Genomic DNA, 12198 nt, shown 5'->3' with positions numbered 1-12198 from the left:
CTTTTTCTTATTGTTGCACACTGAGTACCAATGCTTCCACCATGTGATACTGTACTGTAATTGACTGTAATAGCCCAAGATGATGTTCTCTTCCCAAGTTCACTCTATGCTGTATGGTGGCAGGAATTGTATATATTCAGCTCATCATTTTAATCTGGGCATTCTTTAGTGTTTAATACACAATTTTTAAATCAATGACTTAATGAATTTCCAAACCTAGCTTGACCATCTCTAGAATGCTTTTATGAAATAAATTAATTTGTATACAAAATTTTCTTCAGCCCTGGCAGAGAAGCTCAGTCAGTTAGAGCATCATCCTGATACAGCAGGATGCAGGTTTGATCCCTGGTCAGGGAACACACAAGAATCAATCAATGAATGTATAAATAAGTGGAACAACATATCAATGTCTTACCTTTCCTTGTTCTCTAAAATAAATAAATAAATACATATATTTTTAAAAATTTTCCTTAACGACCACCTTTTCATAAAGAGAATATGATAGAAAATTAGTCCTTTGACTATTGCATACATAAAATATGTGCATACAAAATGATTTCAATAATTTTAGCTAAACATGTGTACTTCTGCTATAAAATTACCTAGTTTATAAACACTGTTACAAATACTTTTATACTTCATACTTCCTCCTATTAAAACATACAATATTCTTCTCAAGTACTTTACATATTGGTGTTAATCCACTATTGTAACTATGCAATGTAAAGGAAAATTATTATTATTGCACATTATACAGTCACTTTTTAAAAAATTGACAATTAAGCTATTAAGCCCAGAAAATTGAGTAATAGCAATACTACCATATTACTCAGAATTTTATTTCAGTTCAATTTACATCATGTAAGTTTTCCCTCCTAAAATTAATAATATGCAAGTTACTTTTTTAAGCCAAAAGAATTTTATTTGTATTGATTTAATCTTTGTGTTTTTCAAGTTACTTTTAGTTCTCAAAATAATTTAGCAATCAAGAATATTTGCCAAAATAAAAGGAAAATTATTTCATTAGTTATTCTCATCTCTATAATTTTTCAACATTTAAAAAATACTTAAGAAAACAATTTTTTTTTTGTTTCTTAGTACTGGTATTTTCTAAAATAATGTAAGTATAAAACATTATAGTTTAGAAAAATATTTATGGTTTATAACAAAAATTATAGTCTATTTACAATATGACTCAACTATCATTGAAATAAATATTTGTTTTGAAAAGTGAAGTAGACAGCAATGTGACTGTTCTTTACTAGAAAAATAGTTGGGGAGAAGTTTTTAAATGACTTCAAACCATATAGCAAACATCCTACACAAACACCAGACTGAAACCTAAACCGCAATACTTATTTAGATTTACTATAACAAATATAACATAAACATACATCAAATAAAAATATTAAATGTTGAAGTTTTTAATATTGAATGTTTTCTAACACTGTCCTCTGAAGAAACATTTACTATGTATCTGTGGATTCAGTGCTGGCCTGCAAACCAAAGGGTTGCTAGTTCGATTCCCAGTCAGGGCACATGCCTGGGTTGTGGGCCAGGTCCCCAGTGGGAGATATGCAAGAGGCAATCACACATTGATGTTTCTCTCCCTTTCTCCCTCCCTTCTCCTCTCTTTAAAAATAAATAAGTAAAATCTTTTAAAAAAAACCTTCGATCTAATTATTTTTTGCAAATTAGTCAACTGACAAATCAAGTGCTACATAGGCAAAATTGTGATGAATTATTTTTCAATTCAACTGAACATTCTCCTGTAATTTTATATATATGAAGGGGGACCCCCAAAACCCCAGAATTATCTCCTGGAGGGCAGGCCCCTTGTAGTACGGGCTTCCCCCCCTAGGTGAGTGTTCTAGGTACCCATCTGTATCAGTATACCAGCTGGTGTTGTTGTGAGAGGATGCATTTGGTTTTAGTGATTTTTTTAAAAAGCTTTTTTGGTGCATTTGCCCATTTCATGATAGATGATTTAGAGCTCACCTGTCCAGCCTGCACTGAGAGTTTAGCAGTTTTTAAACAAAAATGGCATGACCCCCCATGCCTCACCCTCCCTATTCACCCAATCTCTCTCCAAGTGACACCCCTGCAATGAAAAAAACCCTCAAAGGGAAATGTTTTGCCAATGTGGAAGAGTTAAAACAAAAAATGGCAGAAGCACTAAAAGGCATCAAAACCGATGATCTCAGAAACTATTCTGAGTAGTAGAAAAAATGTCTTGATAGGTGTATTCCATCAAATGGAGAGTACTTTGAAGGAGACTGGAGTTTAAGCATGTAAGAATAAATACACGATTTTTATTAATAAATTCTGGGTTTCTGGGGTGTCCCCCTTGCAAGTGGAAATCTTGTACCATCAAGTTTATACAGGTTCAATTTTTAAAAAACTATCTTTAAAGAAAAATATTTACATGTAACTTTATACAGATGAAAAATAATGAGTACTGGAATGTTAAGACAGGAAATTTTGTATTTGTTTAAATATTTTGAACATTTTCTTGAGATAAAGAAATTTATATTTACAAAGATACTGCATTTTTATATTTATGAATTACATCTTAATACATTAATTTTTCATTACTTACACTATATAAACACTTAACTTTAAATTAGAGGCTAATATTTCTAGTACTGCTAAATCCAGAGATGGTAACTTTCTCTACCACTGTGAAATTGAAATTTTACTGGTTTTGCATAAGATATAGGCAGCTCTAGCATTCTCTTCAAAAAAGTGCACTAAAAATAATTTATTCTAGAAAATAAATTTCAGTGAATATTAATTTAAGTCAATTGACATATTGTCTAGACTGATTAAGGCACTGAGTATGGCACAATTCTTAACTGTAAACACAATTCTTTAATTTGTGAATGTGAAAGTTGTAGCACAACTGAGCAACAGCACAGTTGGTTTTGTTAATGCAAATAGTTTGTATTTCCTACACTATAAAACAACAGTTTTATACAATAAAGCCCACAGCTGATTTCATTAAGGTCACATAAAATTAAAGAAAAAAGTGGTTTTAAATTACAGAATTCAAATAATAGTAAAATTTCTGTTTAAAAAGCTAATAACATATATTTTTAATGTCCTCCACAACTTGAAGCTAAAAACTGTATCACAGCTTTTTGGTATGGTAACAAAAACAAAAGATTTCATGTAAACCTGAATATCTCTATTTAACATAATAAACATCAAGAGATGTTTTAGAGGCTGCTCATCTTTATGCCATGGCCAGTGATCTAATGGTATAATAAACATAATATTAAATAAAAACAATAGGAATTTCACTGGCAAAGATTATACCAAGAGATTAGTGCAAAAAAAACCCATTTAGTTTTTCTAAAATATTTAATCTACAAAAAAGTATGTCTGTTTTATACCTATACAGTATAGAATATTTTAGTTGAAATATTTTTATAGAATCTAAAAAAATATTACCTAAAAGAAATATCTGAAAAATATAAAAGTAGCATTTTGGCTCTTGCATTTCTACTGTTTGTAAAAGAAATACAGATTTGAAAGTATTTAGAAAATTTAAAACGTGTTTTTCCACCATTACAACTGGTCATACAACACTATGTCCTTTTTTTCTATATAATTAAGCTTTTGTTCAGCCATGAAAAAACTGGAAACTGATTGCTTGAAAATGAGCTGCATGCCCTTTGTCCTGGGTGGTCACCTCTGACCCTTAATTTGATGATCCTGCATATCAACCCATTCTATTTTTAGAAAAATTGTCAAGTTCTACATCTAAAATAGTACAAATGATACTTTTTACTGAAATATTAAAATGTATTACACATTCCTTTTCAAGTAATTTCTATAGTGATTTCATATCAGTGTTCAATTCACACAATGTAAAACACAGTAATATCATAAGCAGTGACAGCCTGGTGTCTGTCCTGGTTCAAACAATAGAAAATTTCCCCAAAGAACTAACTCAAGATCATTATAATGTAAAAATATATATTTTTCTATTTATAAACTTGCTTTTATATTGTTGTTTCCAAGTAGAATTTATTTCATGACTTATTTCTAAATTGATTAATTTGATAACACATGTCTTGATGATGGTATGGATAGTGCCAGACTATGAACTTGAATCAAAAATTCCAGGTATCAAATTCATACACAACTTTACTGCAGTATCAGCTAAAATTGTACTTTTTTTGAGAATTCATTAGTTGCTTAAATTGGTTTTATAATCTTGTCTTCCTTTGCAAGTGGCAGCTTTCGAAGAAAGAGAAAACCTCTAGCATTGATCTTATTGATTATACTGACATTCAAAATTAATGTTATACAGTTAAGGGTAAAATTTCTCTATTACAATTTCTGGTTGATTCCAATGAAGCTGGGTAAAAAGACTACATTAAAAGGTATATATAAAGTATATGTATATATTTCTTACAGTGAGGATAGTACTTGAACCTCTATGCAATTTCTGTGTGGTTTTCAGTCAGATTTAGCAATGACCAATATGGCTGTCTTGGTTCAGCACTATGGTCAGCGACTTCCCAGAGTGACTGTCAGATAAATCCAAATCAGTATACATGTATCTAGTGGGCAAGTTTCTCAAATCAATGTAATTTTATATTTTACATATTCCTAGATATGTTTATGTAAATCAATCTTAATCTTTTAATATAAAGAATTTTTTTTCATTGTTCTACTTGGAAAGCTAGAAATTCTTTACCTCGTGGGTCACAGAAAACAGTATTTATTGGTAAAGAAAATGTTCCTTTAAAGGCAAAAAAATCAGGTACATGTTCTCAAGCATTTAAATATAAAAACTTGGACACTTATGGGCTATAAAGTTTTAAAAGAAAATAAGATTCTACTAAAAATTGCCAAATAAGAAAAATCTTTAACTGACCAAAAATTTGTAATGTCCCTTTTATACTCAACAGCCTTTATTACTTCTAAACTAATGCATCTATGAATCTCTGCTTCCCTTTTTTAATCAGCTGAAGTATAGCTTAAATGTTTAAAGATCATTTAGTCTACAAATTTGATACTTATGAATAACACTTTGATTATTTTAAAGAAACATTGATGCTATACCTGAAAGCTATTATTATGTTTTATTTAATAACTTATTTTTCCCTTAATCATAGTTTATAAATTATGATAGCAGTGTTACAAATACTGAAAAAAGAGACATGATCAGATATCAATCATTATCAAACTATGACAGGTAAGATCGGTTTAATCTTCTCTTTCTTCAGAATGGGAAAAAACTCTTAAATCCACTATATTCATTAAATTTCTGGTGGTTTTTTAGAATTTACATGTGCAACATACTTTAAGTCACTCTGGACTAACTCTGAGCACTACTATACTAAAATTCAACCTCCTTCACTTACAAAGAAGTGTAGTTGACGGTCTTTCCCCCCATAACCTGGATTTATTTAAATCCTGATTAATTTCACAACAAATTTTTCATTGTTTCTGAAAGAAGTTTGGCACAGACATATAATAAGACATTAAAAAGTTTAACAAGGATGAGAATTTATCTTTGAATCATTTGGTTCCAGATCTATTATTGCAAAGTACCTATAAACAGCTCTAATTAGTTTGCATTACAAATTGATTCAGATCCTTAAATTCGTATTAACATTTATTTGACATTTTATTAACAAGCAATGATTAGTTGATCCTATTTATAAAATGGCAAAGTCAAATAAAGTATTTTATTCTTTGAGGTACCTTTACCTCCCCTCCAAAGACTAGAAAGAGGCCTGTGTCAGTTTAATTGCTAAAGCTCTTTAGGAAATTTAGACACACTGGATTGTCCTATTTCATACATTCAGAGATAGAGTGTGGGAAGCAAGAATTGTCCCCATATGGCCAAGGATCTAATTATAATTCAAAACTGAATACTGATTATTACATATTCTGTTGTTAATTTATGACTCCTATCAAACTGTACAAAACCACAGCAGAAAAAAATATGTCAAATAACAGATTCACATGAAAAATGTGTCATTTATACCAGATTTATACTTTCAAATTTTGAATAGTTCAATTTCAAATGTTACAGTTTGCCTGAAATCTTTATAAAATTAAATTGTGATGTTTTTCAGTGTTTCTTGAACTTAAAAATTCGTTTTACCAAAAGATGCATTTGTATTACCACCTAGCTAAATATAGTAATAATCTACACAAAAATGACACAAGAATTTTTTTAATCAGGGTAAAATTCACTTAATGTCACACTTTGCCAACAATGTTTTGTAAACATTTACATTAGAAATGTAAAATGTTTTACATTTTCTAATATTAGTTATGTGTACTTTTAACTTCCGCAGTATTTATGGCCAAGAAATAAAAACAATAAACACAAGCATAATTTATTTTCCCCTTGCATTAGCAATTGTAGGTATAAAAATCTTCACTGGATAATTTAGTTCTATGAACAGTAACAATACCTGGTAACCTAAAAAACCTATGGATGAAAACAAATTTACAAAAGGAACAAAAAGGAACTCAAGGAAACACAGGAACCTAAGATTTCAGTCTGTGTTACATGAACCAATTCAAAATGGCGGACTTACTATTACTTACATTTAAGAAATTTCCGCAATGAGGACATTATATACATACTGCAAGATGTTACTCGAAAACACTCAATGTCTACCAACGTGCAATTAAAAAAAAAGTTTTTGTAGTACAAATCCTCGTAATGCACCCGCATCCAGTGTTCCAGTCAGTAGTTAATGCTTCTGCAAATGTATCATTTCCTCTTTGGTCGTTTTCAAAAGCAACCTAAATCCAAGTGCATTTTTCTCCGTCCTTCACAAATCCTTAACTTTAATTCATGAATTCACATCACCGACACCGAAGCAAAAACCGATCTCCGATTCCTGCAGGCTACAAAGCAGCTCCGTTTGCGGAAAATGTGAAGGGCAGGTGCGGACGCCCCCTGGCGACGAGGCCCCGCCTGTGCGAGGCGCCTGCACCAGCCGTGCAGACCCGCCACCAAGACCCTGTGTCTCACCATAGTGCCCCGAGTCGCCTGCACCCCTCCCCGCCCAGCACTATAGCTCACAGCCCAATCTGGCTGACCAGCGGAGACCGCAGCAGTGACACTGGGCAGCTGGGCAATGAGCAACACCTCGCTTGCAACAAGCGCCAACCCAGCGGCGCGGAGCGGGGTTGAGAAAGGTGTGAACCCGGAAGTACATCGACCGCCTGCATCTCAGTGACAACAAGAGGGCATTAAAAAAGGGTTGGTGAAGGAAGGACGTGGGGTCCTGCTTACGAACAGCAACTTGCTGCGAGACATGTCACTTCCCTAGCTTGCTTCGTTCTTCTCCCTAACCTAACCGGCGCTCGCACCTCCTCCTTTCTTCCTGCCCCTTGGCACCGAGCTCCGCTCGACGTTGCTCACGTGCCAGACCAGGGGCAGCGAGCCGCCCGCACCGCACGCACACCTGGCCGCACTCGCACAGCCGCGGAGCGCGCTGCTTACCTCCGGGGCCTCATGGTCGCGTCGCCAGCCCGGGTGTAAGCGGGGGACAGCGTGTGACTACGCGTGTGGCGTTCAGTCCGGGGGACCGGGTGGAGAAAAGGGCCTGAAGGCTGTCACTTCCTGAGGGAGCTCCGGAGACCTGGGGTGTGCCCGGCGGGGCCGGGAGGGTCAGCACATTGTGAGCCCGCAAGGGGTCCCGGCCGGCGCGGAGGGGTCGGGGAGGGAGGGCGGTGCTCGGCTGGTGGACGCAGAATCCGCTGTGGCCGCAGCTCCGCCGCTGCTGCCTGGCGGGTGGCTGGGAATAGGAAGGAGCGGGCCGGGCCGGCTGGGGGCCTCGGGAAGCCGCGGTGGCACGGGCTGCTCGACTCGAGCCCTGCGTCAGGCGGCGGCACGCGCACACCTGCCCGCTGCAGCTCTGGGCCGCGTCATTGGCTGCTCACACCGAGCGCGCGAGATTGAACTTTCCATTCATTCTCGGGCTCTGTGGGCGCGCACGGCTGTGGCGGAGCTTTCCCCAACAGCTCTCAGGAAGCGCGCTGCCTTCTTCCGACCTGAAGGCGCGTTCTCGCGCAAAGCAGAATGGGGCTGTTCTCGCGGAGGCTGCGACTGTCAGGGCCTGTCGCTTGGTCCTGCAGCGCCAGCACAGGATCCTGGAGAAATCTCATTTGGTGGTCTCCAGGTGGCACCTCGAGGGAGGCAGGAGTGAAACTGTAAGAAGGTACCGGCTCTTTTTCTCCTTAACTAACAAACGCTCTGCTGGTACCTACAGATGGTAAATTCCTAATTGTGCAATTCAAAGTTATAATTAGTAATGTATCTCAGAATACAGTGAGCATCGTAGATAGTATCAGAAGTGTGGAGAACCTACTATCAGCTGTATTCTACATTGTACTTTCCTAAACAATAAAATACTCAACCTCAAATTGAACACATACATTACCTCTCAAAGTGCCAAAATATCTGGCCAAAAATACTGTGATATGTGCATACCTAACTCTGTTGTTTTGGTATTATCTCCCCAAAATGGCACTGCCTTCTCTCCTAATGCCTTTGTAGTTTATTCTTGTCACTCAAAGTTTCTTTTTATTCACTCAGAACCAAATAGTCCTGGTCAACTATCATGTGACCAGTTACAAAATCAAACAGCCTTGTAATCTGTGATCTGGTTTGATCAAACAAATATGGACTATTTGGTGTAACTGATTAAGGGATTAAATATTTCAGCAAAATAAAAACCAGTTATGTTCAAAATAAATGTTTAGTATATGTGTACACCTTATATATGGTATAACAACAAATTATAAGTGGAAAACTTTGAACATTACTAATAAAGGTCAGTTAGCTGGATAATTTATTCCTAAAAGACAAATCTCTAAATCATTACTGTATAATGATGACCATATGCTTCTTTCCAATTCCTAGATTAGATTAGGAAACCAGTTCATCTGTCAGGGATAACCATGGTCTAGAAAAAAACACTTCTGGTTTGGGGGTGAGATGAGTGGAATCAAATTTATCAGAAACAAAATCCCACTGTGACCCCCTAAGAACTTTCCCCGTTGGTTACCTTTGGTCCATTCCTAGATGATTGCCTGACTTTCCATTGAGCCTGTGTAGAGTGTGACTGACTTTAAAGATGCCTTTTCATTGGTGAGTATGTAAAGTATTTATATTACTCGTTGAGTAGTACAGAGAATTTGTTCACATCAAATTCTTAGTTATAGCCATTGTATAAATCAATTGCAATTGATTTGTTATAATGCTACATACTTTATGTTATGATACCATTTATAATTTAATGAAAAAAGATGCAGACATTGATCACAAAAAATGAAAAACAGCAATTAATTATATATCACCATCTGAAATATGATATGCTTTGACTTAAAAGCATTATAGTAATATTTTATTTATGAGTGGAGTTTATAATCAATGCTCTTACAGAATGAAATTTCTGTTTTTTTTAATAACTATGTCAGGTGCTTTATAAGACTTACGATATATTGATATATTACTTGTTTAAAGTCTTGAGTATTGTAAATAGAAAACAATTAAAACAGATTAAAATATAACCTTGAGTTGGTATCCCAAATAATCAATAGGCCATTTTCCTTTTTGATTTCAAACTAATTATCATTATGGCATCATGTTGCTGTGAGAAAAATGAAAAACGTGGCACTGTAATACTTACTGTATTACTTTATATTAGGTGCCAGGATGGGGAGAGAATGAACCTTGATAGGCTAAGCACTTACCAAAGAATAAAATTGGCATAATTAAAAGTGAATGAAAAGCCACAAGAGAAAGTTAAAGGAAAATGAATTTATCATTTATATATGGCTCTCAGCAATTTATTTCTAAAAATGTATCTTTTTACCTGGGACCATGGCGATAATTTACTCCTAAGATTATATCTGATAATGACTCCTTGAAAGAACAAGATCTATCTTATTCTTCTCAGTGCCTCCAGTGCCCACAACAGTGCTGGGCACATAGTGTGTGTGAAAGATATTTTGCTTTTTAATTGGTGCATGAGAATGCACCATGGTTATTTTTTAAGCAAGTAATTAACAAGACATTTGGAAAATATAGCATGCAGTGTGTTATTTATCTCCCACCCTTTTTTTTTGACCAAAGTACAAGGTCTGTCCAGAAGGTATCCAGACATGTAATATGAAAAATAGAAACATTTATTGAAGATACAAAAACATAGTACATAGGACAATGACTCCTCAGTCTGCATTCAAAGTAGGCACCTTGAGATCTCACACATGATGCGTGGGTCACCGGACAGCAGTGATCACGGAACGCTGCGGATGGCTCGATGAAACGCGAGAAAAAACATGCACAGAGACAGACTAGTTTCTGTGGAGAAGTAGGCGGAATGGCCACCCCCTCTAGTGGGGAGCACGCTGATTTACCGTCCAAACCTGCTTTTATTGGGTTCGTTTTGCATAATAATTCAGGTACTATTACTCATTACAAGGAAGTAAGGAACAATAGATAACAAGGAACTCTGTGGGTCTATTTTGAATCAGGGTCAAAGAGCTGTAAGACTTTGAGGAACAAACTAACTTCCTCCTTGGACCTTTCTCATTCTAAACAAAGAAGGTTTCACAGTAATTTACATGTTCTTTCTTAGGCCTGATCACCCTGGGAATCCACCCTTTTCAGCACAGAGCTGCACCACCCTGTCATTGTTTCAGGCTTAGGTGGAGCAAGGGAACTAAGGCAACCAAGAGATAAGGAGATTTTCTCCCAGACGCTGAGAACTCAGGCTATGTCAAAGCCGAGGAGCGAGGGTCCATCACCCCCTTTTGCTGTAGTCCCCAAAGTCCTTCTTTTGGGGGCCTCTCATGTGATCGTGCCTGTGTTAGGTCGTTCCCCCCTTGGGGAATCTTACCTGTCTTTGGCTAACTGACCAAGCTTTGGGGTTCAGTTATGAATGAAGCAGCAAAAGCAGTGCTCCTGCCAAGGAGATAAGCTTTTGTCTCCTTGCTGGCTTATGGTTCCAAGGGCGCTCCCTTAGCCTTAGCCTAGGTGGGGGTTACAGCTTCTGATACCAGGCAGGGCGGTTCCCAACACACACAGTTCTCCCAATTGCCATCAGTTGCCCCATTGGATTTTCATGAATCCCATTGACAGTCTGAAATCTCTTCCCTTTCAAAGGTGATTTTAGTTTGGGGAAAAGCCAGAAGTCACAGGGTGCCAAATCTGGGCTGCAGGGGGACTGAGCAACCTGGGTAATTTGATGCCTTGCCAAAAAACTCAGCATGAGACATGGTGCATGAGCAGGCACGTTGTTCTTTTGAAGCTACCAATCACCAGTTGCCCATAGCTGTGCCCTTCTGAATCATCCAAATAGTTCCCATGGAGGAATGAATGTTCAAGCTTCATGTGCAATTTGATGCAGATTTGTTGCTCTACTCAGTCATTTTTAATGTGACGGCCACACAGTACACATGCTCACTCAATGGCATCTACTGTCCCCACTGGCTGGTACAGTAAAGTCGTCATTGTTCACGCATGCACATTCCAGTCCGTTCTCCTTTACTGCCAGTATACATCAATGTAGCGCAAATAGTTCTCATTAACAATGGCTGGACTTTTTCTAGACAGACCTTGTATATGAAAGTAAATCCCAGACATCATGTCGTTTTACTTATGAATTAGAAGTATTAAATGTTATAATATTAAAAAACTAAATCTTTACATATTACATTTATTCTCCTGCCATTAAACCATTTTTAAAATAGAGTTTAAAATAAGAAAGTAATAGTATTTGTTTTCTAGAGCTCAACCTAATGACTTCATATAAACTTGATCATCTGTAAAGACCCTATTTCCAAATAAGGTCACATTCTCAGGTACTGGAGGTTAGGATTCCAACATCCTTGGGAGGGGCACAATTCAACTAATAATCTGTCAGTTAGAACTGAAAAATGAAGTGACTGCAGAGAACTGAATAGATCCACATAGTTAGGTGTTTTTTTCTCATTTATTATAGTAAAAAAAAAGATCAGTCACAAATGCTTCTTTTAGACTACTGTATGCTTATTGAAATTAATATGAAGCAAGCCCTATCATCCAAATTATAAGTTATCTGTTTAACTCTCCCTAACATATAGAAGAGAATAATGAAAAATGGGGAAAAAGCTTAAATTCATAAAAATGACAAACTTGTGCTCACCTGTGAAATTGGCAAAAATCCT

The 12198-nt window shown here is 36.4% G+C and overlaps 1 protein-coding gene across 1 annotated transcript in view; it reads right to left on the bottom strand.

Moving 5' to 3' along the window:
* The window catches only part of LIN28B (lin-28 homolog B), a 111703-nt gene extending 105023 nt beyond the window's left edge, over window positions 1-6680 (bottom strand). The window contains exon 1 of the mRNA XM_045844179.1: window positions 6580-6680. The gene's annotated coding sequence lies outside the window, so the exon portion shown is untranslated. The remainder of the gene's footprint in view (window positions 1-6579) is intronic.
* Between the last annotated feature and the right edge of the window lie 5518 nt (window positions 6681-12198).

The sequence above is a fragment of the Phyllostomus hastatus genome, unplaced genomic scaffold (genome assembly GCF_019186645.2).
Source record: "Phyllostomus hastatus isolate PE091 unplaced genomic scaffold, TTU_PhHast_1.1 phas_contig_40, whole genome shotgun sequence".
Lineage (NCBI taxonomy): Eukaryota > Metazoa > Chordata > Mammalia > Chiroptera > Phyllostomidae > Phyllostomus > Phyllostomus hastatus.
The sequence above is the reverse complement of the archived record's forward strand: the minus strand, read 5'-3'. Positions and strand labels throughout refer to the sequence as shown.